Source organism: Drosophila miranda (genome assembly GCF_003369915.1).
Source record: "Drosophila miranda strain MSH22 chromosome Y unlocalized genomic scaffold, D.miranda_PacBio2.1 Contig_Y3_pilon, whole genome shotgun sequence".
Taxonomy (NCBI): Eukaryota; Metazoa; Arthropoda; class Insecta; order Diptera; family Drosophilidae; genus Drosophila; species Drosophila miranda.
This window is the reverse complement of record NW_022881625.1, coordinates 2,909,258-2,933,534: the sequence shown is the minus strand read 5'-3', so window position 1 is coordinate 2,933,534 and position 24,277 is coordinate 2,909,258. Positions and strand designations below refer to the sequence as shown.

Sequence of the window (24,277 nt, the reverse complement as noted above, 5' to 3'; positions counted from 1 at the left end):
AACAAGATTTAACCAGCCCGTAGCCGTAACATTATAAAATGGCGCCCAACGTGGGGCCCGAGACGAAACGACGTGTTATAATCGGAAAAGTGTAGAAAAGATACGATTATTTCCAGATGAGGATAATTCCGAACGGTTGGAGTAACCTTCGTGCTTCACGGTTAAGCTCTGTTAATACATCCATTAGCCTGTTAATTAGAAAATTCGGTATATCGTGTAGACGTGTAGTCAGCTTTTGGAATGGAGATTTCAATTCGACTGAGTAGGGATTGGTCTACCAAGAAATGACGGCGTGAACTGTATAGATGTCTGAAGAAAATATTTTAGTAGAATAAAGATGTTAGTGCCGTGTATCTGAGCTGTGGAATTTGCGATTGCAATTCAGGATTTTGTATTGATCGACCCAACCAGACGCACGACCACTTTCAACTTTATAGGAACATGACTTGTTCGGTACTTGGAATGGCGGGTCTTAGAGAAACTTTGAGTTCCCGACGAGTATCAAACATAGTCTAATAGGAACCTTTAATATCCATTTAATTCAATAATCATAGAGGCAGAAGAGAGGAGTTACACATCGATGTAGAATTGGCATTTGTGGAAAAGACAGAAAATATTTTGCTGATTGAAAAAAATAAAATAAAAATAAAATAAAATTAAGAGGAAATATGGCCAGTAAAGATAATAGCTTTGAAACTGCATTAAATCAGCATGGCTATTGTCGCATTTGCCACGATAAACTTGAGAAAGATCAATTGTTTGCCACGACACCGTGTCAACATCAATTTCACCATTCCTGTTTGACCGATTGGCTTAAGAGTTCACCGAGTTGTCCAACCTGTCGCGGACTATGCACTACAGAATTGTTAGTTCGGGGAAATGTTGATTTGGCGACGGAATTAAATAACGCGGACCTTGCAGAGGTAGGAGATTCGAACACTGAAGGAATTCCCCTCGATGCGCCAGGGCCAAGTGGAAGTAGATTTCGAGGTAGAGGCAGAGGCGCTATTCCCAAGTCAAATATAGTAACGAGATCTAAGCAAAGGAGGGAAATCCTACCCCTACAGACCCAACTAGCCAATCGCTGAATTCATCTAACGCCATGGATAAAAGTGAAATTGTTAATTTGGTAAGGTCAATGATGGGCACCCAACAAAAGACGTTGTTGGAGAAGCTAACCGCTCATATAGAGACAGCATTGAGCCATCAGCTGAGTTCGTTTCAATTGAGATCGGGACTTGCGGAGCAGGCTTCGAATTATCAGCATGTACCAGCAGACGTTAGGAGTAGAGCAAGCCAAGAGGCAGACTTAAGGAATACTAGCAATCGCTCTTCAGTTTCAATTTCACCAGAAAAGGTAGGACATGTTATTCAAAACTGGAAGGTAAAGTTTGACGGTAGTAAGGACGGTCTATCGGCCACAGAATTTATTTACCGGGTACGTTCCTTGACTGCACAGACCCTGGGAAACAATTTCTAGCTGGTTTGCGATCATTTGCACTTATTGTTATCCGCAAAAGCAGGTGATTGGTTCTGGCAGTTCCATCGTAAACATGAAGAGTTCGCGTGGGAGACTTTTTGTCTGGCATTTAGGGATAAATATGACGATGCTGCCACTGATGTCGACATATGGCGGAGAATCGCGAAACGAAAGCAAGGGGAAAATGAACCTTTTGATTCCTATCAGAATAGTATAGAAGAGTTGGTGAATAGACTCGAGCGTAGCCTACCAGAATGCGACCTTGTTAAGATGTTGATTGACAATTCGAAAAGTACACTTCATCACGAGTTACTACATTTGAATATCACTTCGATAAAGAAATTACTTTTAGAGGTTAAAAAGCACGAACAATTTTATTCGGAACTTCGAAACCCTTCTTACAAAACGCCTTTTGTAAGCCGGCGCAACATCTCCGAGATCTCTCCGGAGAGGGAACACCTTGAGGAGCCTGAACCAATAATATCAGCGATCATGTGTAATAAGATGTCCTGCTGGAATTGTGATAAGATAGGGCATAGATGGGATGATTGTGTGGAACCTAGAAGCATATTTTGTTACGGTTGTGGAACCAAGAATGTTTACAAGCCACGTTGCTCTAAGTGCCATCCTTCGGAAAACCGGCTGCGGGATGTGTCAACGAACCCCCTGTAGGCACATCCGTACCAAAACATAGCGAAAGCATCAGTCAGACTATAGATGAGGGTTTAGCTAAAACCGCTATGGACTCAGGATTTTTATCGGATAAACGACCAACTAGATATTTACCCTTACATGTAAGACTGTCAAATTACAAGAAAGCTAGAAATAGGATATTTGGCGATCTTTGTACCATATCAAAAATCTGTACAAAATCTAAAAAATCTACCCTTCGATTACGAAAATTTTGGAAAACAGTTGTTAGCACTCGACAATGCTTAATTGCTTCCATATTCAGTACGGGAGATAATCGTCTGTACACACCCATCACGATTGAAGACAAGGTTTACAACGCCTTGTTAGATTCTGGAGCGTCGGTTAGTTGCGTTGGCAACAATGCCGCCCGTGCTCTCCTTAGCCATCCGAAATCACGTAAGTGTTCAGGAAGGGTTAAAACAGCCAGCGGAACCAAATGCTCGGTTGAGGGCATTTTTACAGCGACTATTACATATCGTAGTCTCACGGAAAGTATAGATTTTTTCATCATACCAAACTTAACCCAAGAGGTTTACTTAGGAATTGACTTTTTTAGGAAATTTAAACTTGCTGATCGACTCATGAGCGAAAGTGTCTCTGAGTTAGATATAGGTCCCACGGAGGATGAGGAAAGCTCACCCAAGTTACACAAACTTTCTATTAAAGAGCAGGAGAGACTGCAAGGTGTCGTCGAAATTTTTCCTTCGTACGAACGAGACGGATTGGGCAGAACCAGCATTATTTCGCACTCGATCGACGTAGGTGATGCTAAGGCGATTAAACAAAGACACTGGCCAATCTCCCCTGCGCGCGAAAAACTTATGTTTGCTGAGGTAGATAACATGTTAGCTCTCGATATCATAGAACCTTCTTGCAGTCCTTGGAGTAGTAATTGTGTTCTTGTTCAAAAAGGTGATAAGGTTCGGTTGTGTTTAGACTCTCGCGAGATCAATAAATACACGAGGAAGGATGCTTACCCCTTACCACATATTGACGGGATCTTAAGCCACTTACCTCCAGCGCGGTATATAACTGGTCTTGATATGAAACATGCTTTCTGGCAAATACCACTGGACGAGTCATCACGACCGTATACTGCGTTTACCGTTCCGAATCGTCCACTGTACCAATATAAGGTCATGCCATTTGGTCTGACAAATGCACCTCAGACCTTAATGCCGCTTAATGGACCATGTCATACCCCCACATTTACGGAATCGAGTTTTTGTATATCTCGATGACTTGCTTGTTCTATCGGATGACTTTGATTCGCACTTGATTCTTTTGCAAGAAATCGCACTATTCTTAAGAAAAGCGAATATCACTATTAACGTTCGAAAATCTAAATTCTGCATGAGAGAGATTAAATATCTCGGTTTCATAATTTCGGATGGTCAGATCAAGACTGATTCATTGAAGATTCAGGCAATCAACGACTTCCCAATTCCAACAACGGTAAAGCAGTTACGACGGTTTCTCGGTTTATCCGGATGGTATCGACGTTTCGTCGAGAATTATGCCTCCGTGAGCTATCCATTGACCGAGATGCTTAAGAAACAGAATACTTCCTTAATATGGAATGAAACCGCAACCAATGCTTTTGAAGAATTGAAACGAAGATTAACATCAGCTCCAATCCTCAGAACTCCTGATTTTTCTAAGAAATTCATCTTATTGTGTGATGCTAGTTCTTTTGGTCTCGGGTGCGTCCTAGCTCAAGAGAATGAAGAAGGCTTCGAAATGCCAATTGGATACATGTCGGTTAAGTTATCCAAAGCTCAACGGAATTATTCCGTTACAGAACTAGAATGTCTAGCAGTTATTAAGGGAATTAAGAAATTTCGAGCTTACATAGAAGGCCAGGAATTCTTAGTAATAACCGACCATGCAGCATTGCAGTGGTTGATGCGACAAAAGGATTTGTCTGGAAGGCTCGCGCGATGGGCTATACAGTTACAGGGTTTTGATTTTCATATTGAACACCGGAAGGGTTCACAAAATGTTGTTGCTGACACTCTGTCAAGGCAAAATGAATCGTCCGTAGATGAGTTTATAGATCTAGGGCCGATCATCGATTTAGAGTCCGAGCATTTCACTTCGTTGGAATATCTTGATTTAATTGAACGCATTCAGCAGAACCAAGAGAAACTTCCAGATTTAAAAATAACAGATGGCTATGTATACAAACGCACCGAAGTTTCGATTGGAGATTCTGAATCTGACCACCAGTCGTGGAAATTATGGGTACCCTCTGGCCTAGTCAGTAGTGTTATCAAACAAGCCCATGATTCTCCTAGCACATCACTTGGCGGGATGGGTAAAACCGTTGAAAAACTTAAGAGATACCTGTTCTGGCCCAAGATGTTGGTTCAAATCCGAGAGTATGTGAATAATTGTGTCATTTGTAAACAGACCAAAAGTCCCAATATAGTATTACGACCACCATTGGGAAAGCCAATGCAATCAGAGAGACCGTTTCAACGACTCTACATGGATCTGTTAGGTCCATACCCTCGTTCAAAGGCAGGGAATATCGGATTATTAATAATCGTGGATCATTGTACAAAATTCCATTTCCTCTGTCCATTGAAACGATTCACTTCCGGAAAGATTTGCGAGTACTTAGAAAATTCCATTTTCTTTACGTTTGGAGTGCCGGAATCCATCTTAACGGACAATGGTTCTCAATTTCGATCAGGATTCTTTGAGGCTTTTCTAACTCGATTTTCAATTAAACATATTTGTACCGCTTTTTATTCGCCTCAAGCGAATGCAAGCGAGCGCTTAAACCGATCGGTTTTGGCGGCGATCCGTGCGTACGTGGGGAAAGATCACACTACCTGGGATCAACGACTGAATGAGATTAACTGTGCTATTCGATCCAGTCTACATACAACCACCGGATATTCTCCTTACTTCCTTACGTTTGGGCAAAACATGATTTTGAATGGCAAGGATTACGAATTGCTCAGGAAACTTAACTTGCTATCAGATGATTCTAGAGTTAATTACCCCGATGCTCTGCAGTTGGCAAGGTATGCAGCAAAGGTCAACAATGCAAAGGCTCATGCAACCAACGCGAGGGTATACAATTTGAGGAGTAGAAACATACAATTCAACGTCGGAGATCAGGTTTACGTTCGCAATTTCTCCCAAAGCAACGCGTCTAAACAATTCAGCCATAAATTAGCGCAGGTGTTTGTGACAGCAACAGTAACGAAAAAGCTAAGTCCTGTTTATTACGAATTATCGAACGAGAAAGGAAAGAAAATGGGAGTATACCACGTAAAAGATATTCAAAACCACTAATTCACTGTCCTTCTTTTCATTTCGATTACGATCCCTGTCGATCACTCCGGGACATAATCTGGTGGTGGAGAGTGTAGTGGCCAGTGAAGCAAACCCAGATTAAGTTCCCTAATAATTTCCCAGATATAAAGCAGATTCAAATCACGCGCCAACTTGATTAGTTCGAACACCAAGGCTTTAAAAACAGCTACTTCGAATATGGAGCTTTAATTGCTCGAATGTTCTTTTTCGTCTCTCGAGACCGAATTCCATGGAAGGGTCCCGTTAAAGCTCGTCTATGCCGCTTAAGCCGACAGCGACGGTGAACACGCGGATCAATTCAATTTTTCTCCCAAAACACTTCGGTTGTGCCTGTGCCAATAGTGCCAAACTCTAGTGGAAGTTCACGTGTCCCTGTATTACATAATACATACCAAATTACATAACTGCAAGTCGGCGGAGAATCGACTAAAAAGCAAGATCAAGCTATATTGTGTGGTGAAAGTGCAAAGTGCTACGTAGAGAAAAAGAAGGTGATTATAGAGGAAAGCAGGTTTGGTACATTCACTGAATTCCGAATCTATTACAGAATCTCTTGGTCACTGGAGGTCTGCCGTGCTTTGGCGCTCTCACGCCTAACCCCCCCACGCAACCTCCAGTGTCTTATTTTTGGCCGCTTCGAATTACCAGCGTTTCCGTTGTACGGACGATCTGTATCGACCTTTGAATGCCCTATAAGCGTATCTTGCGAGATGCAACTCAACATCCTTGATGCGGAATCGACAACGCCTAGGAATTAAAGTGGAAATTTATGTCAGCTAAAATTGTGCAGAAGATGTGAATACAAGATCAGGAATCGGAATTTAGGGTGACCTGGGTCGTGGACAACATGTGATCATCGATTCGTGAGTACGAACATACCCGTGAAATAGCAGGGTATAACAGCGGTGCAGCGTAATGAAAGGGAGAGCGTGATAGCTCACACGCCAAGAGCGAGCTTTCGTTCGAAGAGAATTCGGACATATGCGTGCGTATGCACACACATATAAACGTGCATTAATTTGATCATCGACATTCTCTTTGCTTTGTCTTGTTCTTTTCTTTTGCTTGCATTCTTGTGTTTGCACTTCAATTAAATTTGACTTTAAATGTAAAATCATATAAAAATATACAGTTACATTAAGGAATATCTTTCCTATAGAATTAATTTCTTTATCATATGTCTTAAGTCCTTTCCTAATCAACTCAATGTTAAGCCTTGATTCACTCTGGCAATGTCGGCCAAAATATCATTCTTTAATTCTTTACTATTTTTATATAATTAATATTGTTCCACAGCTACCGAAGCAGTTCATTGGGCCCAACGAGCTCGTCAAGGAAAGTGTTTGAATTTGGTAATGATCATTCATTTCGTATTGAATGGAAATGTTGACCTTCGTGAGTAAAAAGGCTCAGTTTTGCTATGAATTGTATTTTATATTCTTAAGTTAATGAACCTTTTGTTATATATGAATCTTTTGAATCTTGATTAATAGAACTATTTTGAATTAACATGAATTTGGAATAAATAACAACCATTCTGTCTAAGTACATAATGCCAATGATGCATCGAGTGTAATAATGCAGCGGTAGTTACGTTAGGGGCCATGCCAACATCGTTCCACGCATTGCCGAAGGTAGGGAGGGTATAGAGGAACTAGTGATCTCCTACACCTAGGATCACTAAATTAAATACGTGACTACCGGATTCCTTCTTGCCATCTAGGCCGACCGGGGATTGATTACATGTTTTTTTTTGTTTTGATCTTTTTTGTTTTGATCAAAGTAGATTCTGTGTCAGTGCACTTAAATTTTTATAATATGGCGAGAAGAAGGAAGTATAGGGATAGGAAAGACCCCGACCCCATCCGGCGAGCTGAGCCCAGAGCGCAGTATAGTGCACTAACCCCGATTCCCTTTCCTGCTGAGGCTTCATTGCCAACAAGATTTAACCAGCCCGTAGCCGTAACATTATACTTCTCAGGCCTTGTCTTACCTTGTCTTCAGTTGGATTGTTATAATTTAATAGCTACACGGGAGGGCAAATTAAGTCTGTAGTTCGGGTACCACAAAAACCACTTAAAGACGCTTTCTTTAATTGCCCCCAAAACGAAGATTTGGTTTTTATTTTTCGAGAAACCTGTGGGGTAGCTTTCGGCTGCGGATGTGGCTGTGACTGTGGCTTTGACTGTGGCTCTGCCTCAAGCTGCTGGCCAGCTCCATGGACAGACAGTCATTTGTGTGAAAATCATCGTAGCATGAAGCGTTGTCAAATACCGTTTGTTGCGGGGGTCGGTCCACTCTCATGCTTTTGTTTCGGCCATTTCAAGGTCTGTACAGAAACCGTCTGTTGGGTCAGACCTTCCTCCATTGACCAGAGCAGAGCTCTAACAATGCGGGTTCTGGCATCATTTTCATAGAAACGGCATTAGAAGTTACTCATACGCAGCGTGGGTTGGATAAGATTAACGAAAGCCCACATAGACATAGCTCATCCTCCCCATTCTCACTTGACTCTTTGCAGACAGCAGAATGAGCTCTAACAACTGCGGTTTCATCGATCCGCAGGGCCAGTTGAGCGCAGCCCTCGCTAATCGGGACATACGGGAATTCCACACTGCCCTGGACAGCGGTGCCCAGGCCAATCGCCAGGACGATCGAATGCCTCTCAGGTGGGCTCCTGCATTCAGCTGCTGCTCGAGTACGGAGCCTCTCCGAATTTGGTGGATCAGGGCGAGTTCACGCCGCTCCACCATGTGCTGAAGAATAGAAAGATTTAGGGAGGCACTAAGCTGGAGCTGATCCGACTTTTCCTGAAACAACCACAGTTGGACATTGACAGCTATCGGACGCCAGATGCTAAGGGATCAGTATCCGGAACTGCCGTTGCCGGAGCTGCGCGAGGCCGGAGCAGAGATCGACTGCGAGCGAGTCCTCCGCACGCTGCGGGACGGAGACGAGAACCAGTTCGAGCAACAGTTCGCGGAGTACCTCCAGAACGTCAGCGGAAACGCAGACAACCAATGCAATGCCAACCAGGAGGAGTATCAGTCCCTGCTGGCGGAGAGTATCAAGCGGGGCAAGCAGCGAGCCTTTGAGGCCATCCTCGAGACGGGCATCAACATTAATCCTTCAAAATTGAGCGACATCAGCCCCGTGGAGTTGGCCGTAATCTGGGGCAACCACAGGGCTCTAGAGAAGCTGTTGAAGCATCCGCAGCTGAGGCTGACATCGCATTCCAAGCTGCTGAACGCGGTTATCAGTCGCCTGGGTGAGCAGCCGCTGGACGACTTCTGTGACCACCAGCGCTGCTTCCAGCTGCTGCTCGAGAGCGATCGTGTGGACATCAATGAGGCGGACAAGGCTGGCCTGGTGCCACTCTCCTATGCGGTCAAGTATCGCAACACAAAGGTGGCACAGGAGCTTCTACGGCAGGGAGCGTACATCGGGGCGAGAAGCGCGTTCGGAGATCTTCCCATACAGGAGATGGACCCGAAAGTGCTGGAGGAGCACTTCGATTCCTGCATCACCACCAACGGGGAGAAGCCCGGTGACCAGAGTTTCGAGATCATCATCAACTACAAGAATCTGATGAGACGCCAGCGAGAGCCCGGGCAGTCGGACAAGCGGAGCATTGGCCATCCTCACCAATTGGAGGACGAGATGACTCCAATCGCATACATCGCCGATTCCAAGGAGCTGCGTTACCTGCTGCAGCACCCGCTAATCTCGTGTTTCCTCTTGCTCAAGTGGCACCGCCTCTCGGTGATCTTCTATCTGAAAGTAGAACTTTACTCTCTCTTCACTGCCTCCATTATCACGCATACGCTCCTTAAGTTCCACGAAAGCGACCACACGGGCCTGACTGCCCTCTTCGGCCTGTTCTCTTGGATAGGGATTGTGTATCTCATGATCCGAGAGGTCATACAGCTTGCCATGTCGCCGCTGCTGTACTTCAGGTCCATCACGAACCTGATGGAGGTGGCTCTCATTGTCTTGTCGATCCTAACCTGCATGGAAGCCATCTACGACAAGGAGACGCAGCGCATACTGGCCGTCTTCACCATTCTGCTGGTGTCCGTGGAGTTCTGCCTGCTGGTTGGCTCCCTTCCAGTACTCTCAACTTCGACGCACATGCTCATGCTGCGCGCCGTCTCCAGCAGCTTCATCAAGAGCTTTACTCTCTACTCGATCTTTGTGCTTACGTTTAGTCTGTGCTTCTACATACTGTTTGGCAAGCCCCAGGTGGATTCCTCCTCTCCGAAGGACAGCACGCCAGAGCCAGCAAAGGAGGGAGAAGATGATGGTCACTTCAACACATTCTCCGTGCCCATCGAGGCGCTCATCAAGACGATTGTGATGCTCACGGGAGAATTTGATGCCGGTGACATAAAGTTTGACAGCGTCTACACTTACCTGATCTTCCTGCTCTTTGTGTTCTTCATGACCATTGTGCTGTTCAATCTCCTGAATGGTCTGGCTGTCAGCGATACTCAGGTGGGTTTATATTTCCTTTTCTTCCTCGGCTTTATCCAACTGTTTTCTCCCCTCTCTTTTCCCACAGGCCATCAAGGCCCAGGCGGAACTGAACGGCGCCATTGTCCGCACCAATCTGCTGACCCGCTACGAGCAAGTTCTCACTGGCCGAGATGGACACGCTCAGACCTCATCGTCCCAGTTGAACAAAGGCAGTCGGTTCGCTCGAGGAAGACCATGAGCTAGTCACCGGTTCAATCGTAATTTTCTTCATGCTTTTCTTGAGTTTCACGCCCTCGTGGCTTTTCCCACACTTTGGACCCCACTAGGCAGAAAAGCGAAAGGAGAGAAAATCTTCACTGATGAATCGCCTGATCGGATCGGATGGGCTGTTATATACTCACAACACATACTCATTGGCCGCATTTGCGAATCGCTGGGCTGTGAACAAGCTTGAATTGAAAGAGTGTCGGCACTTCGGTGTGCCAAAGATACATATCTTTACCCCTTGAATCAGCTCGTGTTGATTTTTCTGCCGTGCATTGCACTTTTGAGCTCAGGTCCAAAACGAGAGTCACACACCACACACATGCACATTATTATCATTATCATTATCATTATGATAATGACTGTGAGCGAACGAATGCTGATGAAGCCCCATTGTCAATGTCGAAAGTTATGGGATTGGTTAAGGAAACCCAAGGTGGGATATGAAAAGTATTGCGTTCTGCTCTGGCATAGGATCCCAGCTTTAATATTAGGGGGATTCCCCTTCCAAGCAACGATGCGACAATCAACGGACATTGATTAACAACTGTATGTACATATGCATCTACAGTGGGTACACAGCAAGGCAGGCGCGATTAGATACAGGCCAGCGCCGAGCAGCGTAGACACCCAGTACCCTGCCACCCTCCGAGGGAAACAGAGAGCGATGAAGGGGGATCTGTGTGTGCGTATCCAATGAATTAATATTTCATTCTAGAACGCAGTTGTCTGCGTTAGTTGGGCACACACACACATAGTACATATATGCTGGCAGAGTACCCATTCAATCTACTCGACGGCTGATGCACGCCAGTAGCCCCGCTGGAAACTTCCGCAGATTCTGGAACGCAGAGGATGCGGGCTATCGGCGACAGGGGAATACTACTAAGCAGAAAGAGAAGGCGAGTTCATATTATTGCCAATTTAATGCAAGAAAAATAAAGAGAGTGGAGTGGGCGATGCCAAAGGCAGAAGAAAGAAAGGCCGTAAACCAAAATAAGAAGGCCTGTCTCGCTCTCTCTCGTGGGAATTGACTTTGAATTTCGAATATTTCGGTATCTATTTTCATTGCGGCTAAAAACGGAGAGACGATTCCGTGTATTGCGATGCCAGCATCAACGAAAATAGATGCCCAAATGGAAGAGCAAACATCTCTGTGGGGAGGGGTGGAGTGTCGGGCGTGTGGCCGTGTGTCTTCTGTCAGTGTGTGATTGGATACTGCTTGCTGCTTTCTGCTCGATGGCTGCCCCTAGAGCACGAGGTGCAGGCGTATCTGGAACACCAGCTGCTCGACGGTCTTCTTCAGGAGCGCCGCCAGGGACAGGATGAATCCCAGGAGGCTGAGGGAGAACAGCCAGGGCGTGGGCGTCAGGGGAATACTACTAAGCAGAAAGAGAAGGCGAGTTCATATTATTGCCAATTTAATGCAAGAAAAATAAAGAGAGTGGAGTGGGCGATGCCAAAGGCAAAAGAAAGAAAGGCCGTAAACCAAAAGAAGAAGGCCTGTCTCGCTCTCTCTCGTGGGAATTGACTTTGAATTTCGAATATTTCGGTATCTATTTTCATTGCGGCCAAAAATGGAGAGACGATTCCGTGTATTGCGATGCCAGCATCAACGAAAATAGATGCCCAAATGGAAGTGCAAACATCTCTGTGGGGAGGGGTGGAGTGTCGGGCGTGTGGCCGTGTGTCTTCTGTCAGTGTGTGATTGGATACTGCTTGCTGCTTTCTGCTCGATGGCTGCCCCTAGAGCACGAGGTGCAGGCGTATCTGGAACACCAGCTGCTCGACGGTCTTCTTCAGGAGCGCCGCCAGGGACAGGATGAATCCCAGGAGGCTGAGGGAGAACAGCCAGGGCGTGGTCATGAGCACGGCAAAGAAGACGAGCGTCTCGTCGCCCCGGGCATTGGCCATGCGCCACAGCAACTGGCGCTGGATGGTGCGCAGCTTGAACTTGCTGTTCCACAATCGGTGGCGCTTCGAGCCGACGGTTTCGTTGAAGCCCACGGTCTTCTCGACCAGCCAGAACACCGCGCAGCACAGCAGTTGCAGCACCAGCAGCACGACCTTGACCACAGCGGTCTCTAAGACGAGGTGGTACAAGGCCACCATGCGCTGACGGTGCTCCGGCTGCATTGTGGAGAGCACGACTGCGCCGAGGGACTCCAGCGGGGAGACCCTGGGGAAGGGCCGTCGGAGAGCTCCTCCCACTCCGAGTCCGACTCGGTGCGCTCTATCGAGCTGAACTCGCTCTGGCTCTGACAGGAGCACGACTCCTCCTCTTGGTCCTCCTCGGTGGGCATCGAGTAGTCGCCCTCGTAGTCGCCCTCGTAGCGGCAGTCGGAGTACTCTTCGTGGGGGTCGTCGTAGTAGTCTCCGCGGGTGTCCGGAGAAGCGCCGCCTGTCCAGAGGGAGCTCAACACGGGCGGTGGTCCCATCGAAGCCATCTGTGGCACAGCATTGAATCTGCAGGGAGCCGGGGGTAAGTTATGTCCTGGGGGGGGTAGCGACATATCTCCGACGACATATCTCCGCCGATCCACAAACGACATATCTCCGCGCGAAATTATGTCGTTTTAAAGCGACATATCTCCGCGCGGAGATATGTCGTTTGTGACACGGCGGAGATATGTCGTTTCGAAACGACTTAAGTCCGCCAGAAAATAATTAACTAATTTCGCATGTAAAATACACTTATATTTTTTTGACAGCATTTCATTTTATAACATGATTTTATTGAAATTAAAAAATGTGCAATAGTCCAAATACACAGAAATCATAATAGAAGTTTTCTTAAATTTTGTCGTTCTTAACTTACACAAGTTAATTGTAAATAAAAACATTGCGTATGGCCTCTTCGACTTCTCGGTTGCAACTTGGACATTTTGGCTTTATATTTTCATTTTCTTCCAACTCTTTTTTTGCTTGGTTGTGGGCCACAATTTGATCCCAACATGTACCACAAATGTTTACGTGATTGCACGGCGCAACAACACAGACTTTGGGTTACATAGGCACACATTGCATGGATTCATTTGAACCAATGATTTATCAGATGACTGACTTGAATGAGAAGCATTCGATGAAAGTGACGATGTGGAAGATTTCATATCAGAAGACATTCCAGTTAAATTGCTTTCATTGTCCACCCCTTCAAAGAAGTCCTGCTTTGAAAAGCGGTCAGCTAAGGAAACAGTGCATGTCAGAAATCCCTGTATATCTATTTCACCTCTTTCAAAAAGATCCATTGCGTCCATTATTTTTTTTGAGCGATCCTGAGAACAAAAATAATTAAGCTAACATGTTATTTTTAACGATTAACTTAAAATGTATTCAACTTACACGTAATTTCTTCTTCTGTGTCTGATTTCCATTACCACCATTTTGAAAGAGTAAAGCAAACTCGCGACTTTTTTCATATTCTGCATCAATAAGACATTGAACAAATTTAAAAAAGTGCCCATTTGCTCGAATTTTATTTCCCAAATTCAAATTATAAGCATCTACTGAGCTCGTGGTTCTAGTTGACCACTTAAACACGGATATGCTTTTTGGTCCCTCCTATAAAATTAGGGTTAAAAATTAATAAGTAAAATACAACTCAATTATTAAACAATAAATAAAATATACCTTTTTAAGCCACTGTATATTAAAATATTTTAAAAATGGAGAAAACAGTTTCTTATTTAAGTTTATTGCTTCGCCTTTTAGAAGGTTAAATGCTTCGACAATTTTGCTTTCTGGTAAAAGCGGCAAGTGCAAAAATTTCATAAATAGCATGTAAGCTTTCTTATTGCATTTCAGCGTATTTTCAAAACCACTCGATTGCTTGGCATTTTTCTTGCATGCTTGAGTAAAATGAAACCAACAGGCGTAAAAATTCATGTTGGGATGCAGACCTTTTAACGCGCTACGCATTGCCTTTTCGTAATCTTATATAAAGGATGCTCCTTTAAGGCAGCAAATGTTCGAGTCTATATATGTGAATAAGTGCTGATAACACAGCTCCGTTTTGCGAGTCATCAAAACAAAAACAAAAGGGGTTATCTAATTACAAAAAATTTTTGATTAGAGTTAGTAAATAAAGTGTAGCATAAGAAGAAATTTACCTTCTGCAAATATTTAATATAAATTATTAAAAGTTGCTTAAAATCTCCAAAAGGGCACACTTTAAATGTAGCATCAATTAAATAATGCCTATTATGCATCAAGGTGATTACCTTGTCTGATGAAAATATGCAATAAGCAAACGAGCTCGATGCGTACACTTTTTAATATAACTGATTTGCAGTATTTCCCTTGGTTATTCCAAAACGGTTCATAATATTTTCGCCTTGAAAGGCTTCCAGAACATTCTCTGCAGAAGATGGAGGCTTTGGCAAGAAAGGCTGTCTTTTTCTTTGCAAAGTGCGTTTGACAGAGTCATAATTTATTTCAATCTCCGCTTCACCTTTTGTTTTCCTAGTTAATTGAATAGAAAAACGAGGGGGAACGTTGTGAGTTGCTGCGTACACCGCAACTCTACAGTTATACCCGATACTAAGTCAGTATGGCTCTCCTGCGGCAGACGCCGCTAATATTGAACCACACGACAAAGAGTGCGTGCGAGAGAGACAGAAAATCAGTCTGAGCGTGACGTCGGGCGCTGCGTGGCCACTGCAAATTGATTTCTTGCTTTTGGCTACAAAAATGATCCGATCTGATCCAGATTCAGCAATCTGATAGATATAGTCATTATCTATGATTCTGCGTTTTTAGTTTTCTCGAATGTGCAATATTGTGGATGCAACAGATTTTCGTTCTTTGTGGGGGCGGAAGGGGGTGGGGCGAAATTCTGAGATATACGTTTTATAGTGAGATCTAACAGAAGTGCGGATACCAAATTTGGTTACTCTAGCCTTAATAATCTCTGAGATTTGTGGATGCCCCAGATTTTCGTCCTTTGCGGGGGCGGAAGGGGGTGTGGCGAAATTTGGACACGAAACGGTCAAGGTCAGATATCACAGGAGTGTGGATACCAAATTTGGTTGCTCTGGCTCTTATAGGTTCTGAGATCCTTGAACTCATATTTTGCAATTGACAAAACCGACCATGAAACCTGTGTGTTAGAGAGAGACAGAGCGAGAAAGAATGAAATTGTTTTCTTGATTCTGGCTAAAATAATTATACGATCTGGTTGAGATTTTACACTCTAGAACATATAGTCATCTTCTACGATTCTGCGTTTTTGGTTTTATCGTATCTTAAAAAATGTGGATGCCACAGATTTTCGTCCTTTGTGGGGGCGGAAGTGGGCGGGGCAAAGTTTTGAAATATTTTTGTAGCAGTGACATATCACAGATGTCTGGATCCAAAACATCGTTGCTCTAAAATATATTTTTTTTTCTGATAAAAGAAAACGAATGCTCGGGTCGAGCGCCAAAACGGGAAGAGACCGAAGCCAAGCCCCTCAACATGCTAAAACCTTCGGGCCCTCTCATAGAACAAGGGAAATGCCAGAGAAAGTTGACAATCTGGGCTGTTAAATCTATCACCCTTTCCTATGCCCCTTTTCGTGACCTCCCAAACCTAGCCCATAGAGGGTGTATGCTCTGCCACGGGCATTACGGTGCCGACCACTAGATGGCGCTGCGAACTAGCTCTCTCGGCTTATCCAAGCGTTACATCGTTGGCTCCGTCTGCATCGTTTGCAGAGTAGCTCTCAAGGGCGCTTGCGAAGGCTTGGGCCCTCAGCGTGTCCTGGCGGTACGCCTTCCCATGCCGGAACGGGGTACCTCTCGATCGGGCAAGGGTGCCCAGGGTGCATAGTATGGCCTCGTGGTCGCTGGCGGTGTATACGTCGCTGATCCTCCATCGGGCGTGCCGGGCCATACGTGTACATACGTTTCTACCCACAAATTATTATTATTTTTGATGTGTGAAGGATGCACACACACACACAGAAAATGGATTGCCCTGAATGGTGTGTGGAGCGGGCGTTCATTTTGTAAAAATAATTGCTTTGCTCACGGATTTTTACAGAAATGATTATTGATGAGCACTTTGGCCTATTTTATCAAAATCAAACCCGACACGACAACGTCACCGCCGGCATCCGTCCGTCCCTCTGTCCGTTTGGTTTGCCCGTCGCTGGCAAATGAAGCGTGAAATGTGGCCCGACACCGCGGGCACCGCGCCAGCATACATTAAATCTTTCGAAAGTTTTGCATCAGCTCCCCCCACGTACACCCTCAGGCCGACTGTTTAGCACACCTCAGCGCGGGGAAAGGGCCGGTTGGATGGGGTTTTTGGCAAGTACCGAGACGGCAGATGACGTCAAGAGGCCGGCACGGCAGACATAGACCGCAAACCAATCCGACTAACCATCCGACCAGCCATAGATCCCCCTCGGACTGTGTGTTCCTCTTGGGTAAGCCACAGCGGAGGCGACAATTGCTTCCAGGAAATCCCCATGATTCACTCGAGGATGATGTCGCCGCGGGGTCGGATTTACTTGAGATGTGTAAACAACACAGTCACTCAAATTTCACGAGCCCTGCGCGATGATTCGATGAGAAATGAGGAAAATGCCAGGAATGCCAAAATATTGATGGAAGTCAAGCCGAGGCTTTTAGCCAGGCGACGCGTGCCAATCCGCAAGATCTTCTCCCATGAACACTTTTTTTTTTTTTTTTTTTTATTCATATACTTATTTATTTGCTCTATAATATATACTATACAATTTATATTTAACTTAATTTAACGGACAAGAGTATGTTGGGACTAGGGCCCCGCGGACTGCGGTACTGCCGCAAAGCATTGCTTCGCAGTGGCGTGGACACCTACTCCGTCTGCTCCTTCCGCCTTCTCTCCAAGGACCTAAGCGTTCGCATCACGCTAGAGGCGAACTCCGCGGCCGCTTCCCACACCTTTGGGTCTGCCAGCATCAGCGGCACCAGAGTCTCGGTGCTGACCCTAGACCCTGCTGCTGTCTCCAATGTCTGACGCTCGAGGTCAAACCTGTGGCAGTCGAAGAGGACGTGGCGAGCGTCCTCCTCTATGCCTGTGCCACACTCGGACTCGATGGGACCCATCGAGTCTGCCATCTGTCTATGCTGGACCTTCTGGCGGCGTCCTTAATTTCTGCTTTGGAGCGTACATCGGCTGCACTGTCCGTCATGGCACCATGGATCTCCTTCCTCTCCCTTATCAGCTCCCTGAGCGGAACTTGCCCGGCAATGACTAACGCGGCTTCGTCTGAGATGGTCCGGAACGAGCACGCGATCCTAATGGCGCACAGTCTGTACGTTGCCTCCACTCCTCGCATGTAGCTCCTCACCTTCGCGGCTTCTGCCACACCGGTGCGGCGTAGAGCATCTGCGACGTCACGACGCTCGTCAGCAGTTTACTCGTTGCCTGATTTGGCCCTCTGGTGTTTAGCAGCATCCTGGATAGCGCTCCCGCGGTCCCACCGGCCTTCGTGTGGACGTCGCGTGTCGATGAGGACTCCAAGGTACTTGATGGACCTCTGCGATTCGATCGCGGTCCCACCAACCTGCACTCTGGCGGTCTCGACCACTTTACGGCTGGATATCAGGACCGCCTCCGTTTTTTGGGCCGCCAGCTCCAGCCCCGCGGCGGCTAGCCACGCCTCGACGGCTTGTATGGCGACGTTGGCAAGCTCCTCCACTGCGGCAAGTTCCTTCGCTACCGCCACTATTGCGACGTCGTCAGCGAAACCCACCAGGTTAGTGTTGGCTGGCATCGGGAGCCGTAGGACCCCGTCGTACATGGCGTTCCAGAGCAGAGGTCCCAAAACTGAGACTTCGTTTGTCCTAGAGCCCTGACATGTGTCCATTGTCAGCACCCAATTGCTGAAATAGCTGCGCGCTATATTCAGTAGGTAGCCCGGGATGTTGAAGGACCTCAGTGCCTCCAGCGTCCGGGTCCAGTCGGCCGAGTTGAAGGCGTTCCTTATGTCCAGTGTCACCACCAGACAATAGGACTTGGTTCCGCCTCTCCACCTAGTCCCAGCAATGGCTTCCTCCGCCGTTTGTACGACCCTCAAGATGGCGTCCAGCGTCGACCTCCCTTTCCTGAACCCGTGTTGGTTCTGGGAGAGACCGCCTGCTGCTTCGATGGCTGCGCTCAGCCTCGCACCGATCACCCTTTCGAAGACTTTTCCCATGGAGTCCAGAAGGCAGATGGGCCTGTAGGAAGAGGCCACCCCTGGCGGCTTGCCCGGCTTGGTTAATAGTAGCAGCCGTTGCCTTTTCCACCTCTCGGGGAACGTCCCCTCCTGGAGGCATTTGTTAAAAAGGCCCGCAACTTCCCTCGGGAGTAGAAGAAGTGCCAGCTTCAACGCGCTGTTGGGGATCGCATCCGGACCCGGAGCCTTCCTAGGTATCAGGTTTCTGCTTGCCTGCAACACCTCGGCTTCCGTAACCTCGCAGATGTCGCTCGGGCTATGCTCGAACCGCAGGGAGCTAGGTATCTGCCGTCCTCGAGGAAACAGTGCCCTGACTATACCCTCCAGTGCCTCTGGATCTGTTGGAGCTTTGCTGCCCACGTTCAGCCTCTTCACCACCATCCTGTACGCGCCTCCCCAGGGGTCCTCTTCGGCGGCATCACACAGCTTAAGGAAGCATTCCCTCTTGCTGTTCCTTATGGCGGTCTTCAGATCCTTCCTCGCCGCTATGTAGGTCTCGCTGCATCGGGCCAGCGCGGTGTGCCTCTGGCGCGCTGGAGCAGCCTTCTGGCCCGGTGGCAGGTTCTACGGAGAACCGCAATCGCTTCGCTCCACCAGAAAACTGGATCCTTGTGCTTCCGGAACGTCCCTCTCGGTAGCATGCTCTGGTCGCAGGCGCCTTCAAGTTCGTCCGCCAATTTGGTCGCCATATCGTTGGCTCCGTCTGAATCGTTTGCAGAGTAGCTCTCAAGGGCGCTTGCGAAGGCTTGGGCCCTCAGCGTGTCCTGGCGGTACGCCTTCCCATGCCGGAACGGGGTACCTCTCGATGGGGCAAGGGTGCCCAGGGTGCATAGTATGGCCTCGTGGTCGCTGGCAGTGTATACGTCGCTGATCCTCCATCGTGCGTGCCGGGCCAGCGTTCTGCTGGCATAGGTGAGATCGATGATCGACCCTACACTTGCCCTGCTGAAAGTTTGTTGGGACCCTTCGTTCAGAAGGACGACGTCCAGAGAGGCAAAAGCACCCAACACCGTGCGGCCTCTGGCGTTTGTACGGGAGGACCCCCATTCCAGGGCCCAGGCGTTGAAGTCGCCTCCGACTACGACGTTGTTCCGTCCTCGCAGATCGCAGCTCAGCTCGTCCATAATGCGGCTGAAAGTCTCCAGTGAGAGGCTGGGTGCCAGGTAGCAGCTGTAGAACCATATGCCGCCTACATACCCTCGGACGAACCCGTCTGCCGACTTGGTGTCGCGGAATTGCGCCGCTTTGCTGCTGCTGCCCACCTTATGTGGTTCGCTGAGGAGTGCCACCTCAGAGCCAAGCTCGCGCACCGTCTGCGTCAGGAGATCCTGTGCGGCCCTGCAGTGATTCAGGTTGAGTTGAATCAACTGCATGTCGTCCTGGTTTTGCCGACCCCGCTTCGCGTGGCTGGGCAGTTTTTAGTGCCTGCCTGGTGCGTGACCTCCTTCTTTCCAGCTGCTGAGCAGATGAAGCACGCAGGCTCTTTTTTGCATTCGGCAACTTTGTGCCCTTTCTCCCCGCATTTGATGCAGCAGCCACTCCTGTCCACTGAACTCTTGCAGTTCCGTGCGATATGCTTTGGTTCCAGGCATCGGTAGCACCTTGGGAGTCCATCTCTTTCCCGGATCCTACATATGGTCCAGCCGATCCTCACCTTGCCGCCTTTCAGGACCGCTTGGCCCAGGGAGAAGGGCAAGCTGACCACCGCCAGCTGGGACTCCGCGTATCCGCGGCGCAGACTGCGGACTCTTACTCGACCCTCGTCAATGTTGAATTGGCGAGTTAGAGCGGCACAGATCTCCTGCTCCGTCGCGAGGGAGTCGATGTCCCGTATCTCCAATATGACCACCTTTGAGTCTTCCGTCATTGCGCGCACAGACGCTCCATCGCCGAGGACACGTGCGATGCCGGCTTTCATGCCCTCAGCACTCTCCACGCTGTCTTTTGCCACCTCCAGCAGAACGTTGCCGTTTATAGTGCGGCGTACCTTGGAGACGCAGCTTCCCAGGTCGGAAAGCTGGTTGTCGTGTCGTCTGGTGACCATTGCCAGAACCTCGCTGTACGACTTCCCGGGGGCCTGAACTATGACCGCGTCTGGGCGAGCGCGGCGTGATGCTCTCGGCCTCTTGGCCACCACGCTCCACTCGCTGTCCGGGATTCCGGGGCTCTTGGGCTGCCTCATGGCGCTGGTCGTCGCCACGTCTCCGTGTGGCCGCAACGGGGCCTTTTTAAGGGTCCTCTTGGTTGCGATAGCTCCTTTTCGCTGCCTTGGGCGCGTAGGTGGGGTTCCCGGCTCCCCCATTGGACCTTCGGCCACGGATGGCTGGCTAAGTCTACGCCACGGTTCGGTTTGCGCTGCGGCATCTTTCCTCCAGACGGTCGTTGTCTGCTGCTCCTTGTCTGCGCTCCGCGTGCTCTGTAAGCATTTCGGGCACAGGCCTTGGGCGTCGGAGCCTTCCTGCAGCGCGCTTCTACCCGCTGCAGCCTCTTGCTCGATTCGATGATGTTCGAGTGCAGCTCCTTCATGCGCACGAACAGTGCTCTGGTGGCCATGTTGATGTGGCGCGAATTTTTGTCCATCATCCTGGTCTGAACCTCATCAAGGATTTTTCCCAGCTCCGAGAGGTTCTCAAGGCAGGTAGCCTCCTGGTGGGCCTTGCTCTTCTTGGCGGCGTTTGCCTCTGGGAACTTCCCGGCTTCCCGAACCCTCTTGGGGTCTCCCTAGAGTCAAGGTCCCGACTCTGCGCCGCTGCTGCTGGAGATGGAGATGGCTCGGGTGCCGGCGATCGGGCGAGCATGCCACCCTTCCTGAAGGCGAGCTTTTCATCCTCCTCCATTCATATTGTTTACTTTAGAATTTGAATTTCGAAATTAAAATCTCCCTCCGTTGGCGCGCAACTCCAGCTCTCTCCAACACTCTGGCAGCCCTGGGTCGATCGGGGCTGTCCGGCAACACCGTCCGTGTGGCAACTCTACGCGATCACCTGTCTGGCGGCGCGATCAGCTGCTGTGTGTGAAGCTCCATGTACACTTGTACGTGTGTGTGTGTACACGGATATGTGTGAATGTAATTTCATAGCTGACAGACGACGCGGCATTATCTACTCTATATGCGAGTGTGTGGCAACAAATATCGCCTGCTGAATGACCAGACACATTTATTTGTTGCCGCTGCCTCATCTTGACAATCAATTAATTTTCCCCCTCCCAAACCGGAGGCAAGGCTCCCTCGCTCCCCCCGCTCCCTCTCCCGCTGTCGACAAAGGAAAGTAGCGTCGCGGGCGCTAATTGTTTTTAATGCAAATGGAAAAGGATTTAATAGTGAAGGCGAAACACATAAAGAATGGATTTTTAAAACCATTTCAATTATGCCACAAGTTCCCCATCAATCTGGCTGCGTGCCTCTTCTACTTCTGCGCCTGATGACGCCTCTGTTCCAACTGCTATGACGTCAACGATTGCAACACTCTTCAGCTGTGCAGCCAGTGCATCCCGTCTCGGCCGGATTTGTCTGCGCCAAAGTTTCACTGACACTTTCATGAGTTTTCTTGGGTCGACGAAAATAGTTTTTCCACATTTCGCATTCGACCGAGTGGAAATGAAATCCCCTTGGAGCATAGATAGAATATTTCAGAGCAGTGCTCGCTGCCAAAAGCTTACTGTTACACATTCGTTCTGCGAAACGAAATCCAGTTAATTAAAATGTGGCAAGCAAATAATCAACAAGCAATTCAAACTAGAAAAAGACCACAATTCTTCTTCCTCTCTGCCTTTGCCTGCCGTAAATGGCCGTCAATTGTAATGGCTCGACAAAAATCCCACATTCATATTTACGAACCATAAATATGGACTCGTACTACCAAAAAAAGGAAAGGAAAAAAATAAAAGGAGGTTAACCAATTTGTTCGCTTGCGGCTGCTGTAAGTGACAACAAAAGAGGTGGTGGAGCCGGTCAAGGCATTGTAGCTTTTTACAAATGAGTTTCCGTATTTCATTCGGATTCCATGCATATTGCATTTTTCTATAAAAACAGTATTTGCCAACTGTTCTTTTTTATTTTCACTCTCAAACTGAGTCAATGCACTGCGTGGGCGGAGGTGCAGATGCAGCTGCAACAGCAACAGCAACAGCATCGGGGTGGCAGCATCAGCACCGAAAATAAATTGCAAATATGTCACAAGCAAAATGAGATAGAATTTTTAGGCGAATATTCGCTGTGCATGCTGCGTGGGCAGCGATGGCCAAATGCAGGGGAAGTCAATGCGCTCTAGCCGAAAAAGTGAAAGCCAGCATCAATCATGTGAGCAGGCGAGGGATATAGTTGTCAATCGATTCGCAAGAAGTTCAGGGTTGCCTACTGAACTGAACCGTTCGACAATAGTTCTCTACGATCCAGACTACAAGGTGGCAAAAACAATAACACTCCCCCACACCAGACGTGCGATGTCTCAGCTAATTTCATTGCCACAAGCGCGGACGAGCGGCCTTCAGGGCCTGCCAAATTCTAATTTTTGGCTAATTTGTCAACAGCCCCCCAGCATTATCCGCACATATCCGACAATTTGGGTAGAACCAAACATCTAACAAAAGCTGTACACAATTCGTACATACTTACACTATATGGATAGTACGGATTGAATTACTGGAACCATGTGTCCGCTATAGAGAGCTTAGCTTGTACATACATAAATGGGCACCTAGCACTATTATATTTTGCATGCAAATTCCAGGACACAAGTGTGTACCCTCACATAAAGATGATGCCAGAAATTCCAACTGACGAAGAAGCAGATATGCGATACACTGCATCAGCAGTAACCCACCAAGATGAGGCTCCTCCGTGCTTAGCCGCCTCCTTTGGCACTGACACTTGGCATTTCGCAACCTTCTCGAGCCAAGGCGAGCACTTCAGAAAATTGAAACTTTCAGTTTTATGCCACCATCGAGCACACAGCACAGTACTTTTACATGGCCAAGTGCAACTCTTTTGGCTGACTTTTCAATTTTCTAATATGCTTTAAGCTTTTTGCTTGATGCTGTTGGGAGCGGCGCCTATTGCTTAATTCGATTTTGCTTGACTTTGATGCTGGCAATGATGCTAAAAGCGTGAAATAGGATTAGGCCGACGGAAATGCATTCATGACTTAAATCCATTTCTAGTTGGGCAACGATACAAAGTACCTATTAATAATCTATAGGAAATCAGATTTGAGAGGAGTTAGGGAAGAGAGAGTTGTAGTGCACGCAGTTTATGGAAGAGATCCAAATAAATAAGACTGCCAGAAGTATTCCACAAACAGCCATGACCAGAATGAAGTTACTTTGGGCCAAAACGATGACGGGTCAATACTTTTTTCCAGGCTTGTGGATAGATCAGCGTCAGTGCGGCGCCTTAATGCAAGTCTGTGAACGAATTGTATTTGTAAATTTTCTTTACAGGAATACGAAAGGATCGAACAAGGTGAAAATGAGCGAAATGTACGAATTAAACATTTTACCATTTAACCATTTGGTAATTTGGTAAACCATTTTTTTGTGAAGCTCAAGACTCAAGCCACGGAGTACCATTAATAATACGAAAATGTACAGTAATTAGTATCTGATCTACATCCATACAACATTGAAATGCAGCCCTGAATATCGCTCCGATTATAATCGGGAGACAGCTCTGCTTTTCACTTTGAATTCCGGTTTGAGCAGGCGACGACTTTCAGTGTGAAAATCCGAACAGTCATCCTTTCGAAAATTGTGCCAGCGAGCGGAGCTCATGTAAAGTGGAAAATTAAATATAAAATTAAAATTCTCTCAGAGTCGTAGTGAGAAGTGTCGAACAAAATATTCTAAAA

The 24,277-nt window shown here is 47.4% G+C and overlaps 1 long non-coding RNA gene and 2 pseudogenes across 1 annotated transcript; 2 read left to right on the top strand and 1 right to left on the bottom strand.

The window, feature by feature from the left end:
• Positions 1–38: 38 nt before the first annotated feature.
• On the top strand, positions 39–10,139 carry LOC117194581 (annotated as a pseudogene).
• Positions 10,140–12,918: 2,779 nt separating this feature from the next.
• LOC117194553 lies at positions 12,919–13,742 on the bottom strand. The gene is made up of 2 exons (XR_004474856.1): positions 13,586–13,742; positions 12,919–13,518 (listed from the first exon to the last, which is right to left on the bottom strand). It is a non-coding gene; the product is annotated as an uncharacterized LOC117194553 (long non-coding RNA).
• A 703-nt stretch (positions 13,743–14,445) lies between these two features.
• The window catches only part of LOC117194580, a 20,851-nt pseudogene continuing 11,019 nt past the window's right edge, over positions 14,446–24,277 (top strand).